Source organism: Tupaia chinensis, unplaced genomic scaffold, assembly GCF_000334495.1.
Source record: "Tupaia chinensis unplaced genomic scaffold, TupChi_1.0 Scaffold000062_1, whole genome shotgun sequence".
Classification (NCBI taxonomy): Eukaryota; Metazoa; Chordata; class Mammalia; order Scandentia; family Tupaiidae; genus Tupaia; species Tupaia belangeri.
The window spans coordinates 3,969,577-3,971,222 of record NW_006159520.1 but is presented as its reverse complement, the minus strand read 5'-3'; the positions used below and the strand labels follow the sequence as shown (position 1 = coordinate 3,971,222).

Here is a 1,646-nt window from a genome sequence, read left to right as displayed (position 1 = left end):
CATGCCCTACAGGAAACAACCTCTAAAAAAAAGAAAAATACAAAATATCATTAGAGGATATTATGAGTGACTATATGCCAAGAAACATGAAAATCTGGATGAGATGGACAAATTCTTGGACTCTTATAATCTACCAAAATTGAATGAGGATGATATAGACAGCCTGAATAGACCCGCAACAAGCAATAAAATTGAGTCAGTAATAAATATCCTCCCAATAAAGAAAAGCCCAGGTCCTGAGGGTATCACTTCTGAATTCTACAAAACTTTTAAAGAAGAGTCAACATTCTACTTAAACTATTTCTAAAGATCCAAAAGGAAAGAACTCTCCCAAACTCACTTTATGAAGCCTTCATCACCCTCACCCCCAAAAAAGATAAGGACATCACAAGAAAGGAATACTACAGACCAATACCTCTGATGAATAAAGATGCAAAAATTTTCAACCAGATACTAGCAAGTCATATACAACAATACATAAAAAAAGATATACTCATGACCAGGTAAGTTTTATTCCAGGAATGCATGAGTGGTTCAACATGTGCAAAACCATAAACTTAATTCACCATATCAATAGAAAGGAAGGTTAAAACCATATGATCATTTCAATCAATGCAGAAAATGCCTTTGATAAACTACAACATCCCTTCATGATTAAGATTCTCAGCAAAATAGGCGTAGAAGGGTCATTTCCCAACACAATAAATGCCATCTATGAAAAACTCACAGTTAATATCATACCATGTGGGCAAAAGTTGAAAATTTTTTCACTAAAAACTGGTACAAGACAAAGCTGCCCACTTACTCCATTCCTTTTTTTTTTTTTGCATACATGACTGAGTTTATTGTACAGAAAGGTAACAAAGCTGGGTTGGAGAAGGAAAAGTGGAGACATGAACTGGAGAAGGTGTTCATTCACACTGGGCCTCCTATCCACAGGCCTCAGCAGCCCTGCCACGGATCTGTCCGATTCTTTTGCATCAGGAAGTTGATCTTGTGCGCCATCTCCATGTTGGAGATCCGCCGGCAGGTTTCATAGCTTTCTCGCTGCCAGCGGCGGCAAGGATTCTCACAGTACCGCCGTCGCTTAATGTCCTCAGTGAGCCCATCCATGGTGAGGATTCTGTTTAGGGTCCTGTAGGTACCTTCCACATTCCCTTCTTGTACCATCACAGTCCTAGCAATGAACTTCAGGTGGTTTGCCATGACTTTGGATTTAAGTCTCCACTTTGCAAGACCCCGTGCTCCGCTGGGGCTGACTCCTACATTCCTTTTCAATATATAGTGCTGGAAGTCCTAGCCAATGCAATCAGAAAAGAGAATAAAATAAAATGGCATGCAAATAGGGACAGAAGTGAAATTTTCTTTATTTGCAGATGACAAGATTGTATGCGTAGAAGACCGAAGAGTATCCTAGAAAAAGTAATAAATGAAAATAGTAAACTAGCAAGATACAAAATCAATGTACAAAAATCTATAGCATTTTTATATACGAACAAGTAGACTGAAGTAGAACTGAAAAAAAGTAATCACATTTACCACAGCCACAAAAAGTATAACATACCTAGAAATAAATCTACCCAAGAACTATACAACAAAAACTATGAAAATGTAAAAAAAAAAAAAAAAAAGAAAGAAAAAATGAC

At 37.3% G+C, this 1,646-nt stretch overlaps 1 pseudogene; it reads right to left on the bottom strand.

Annotated features, from left to right (window-relative positions):
* Positions 1 to 824: 824 nt before the first annotated feature.
* Positions 825 to 1,244, bottom strand: LOC102494289 (28S ribosomal protein S21, mitochondrial pseudogene; annotated as a pseudogene).
* Positions 1,245 to 1,646: the final 402 nt, after the last annotated feature.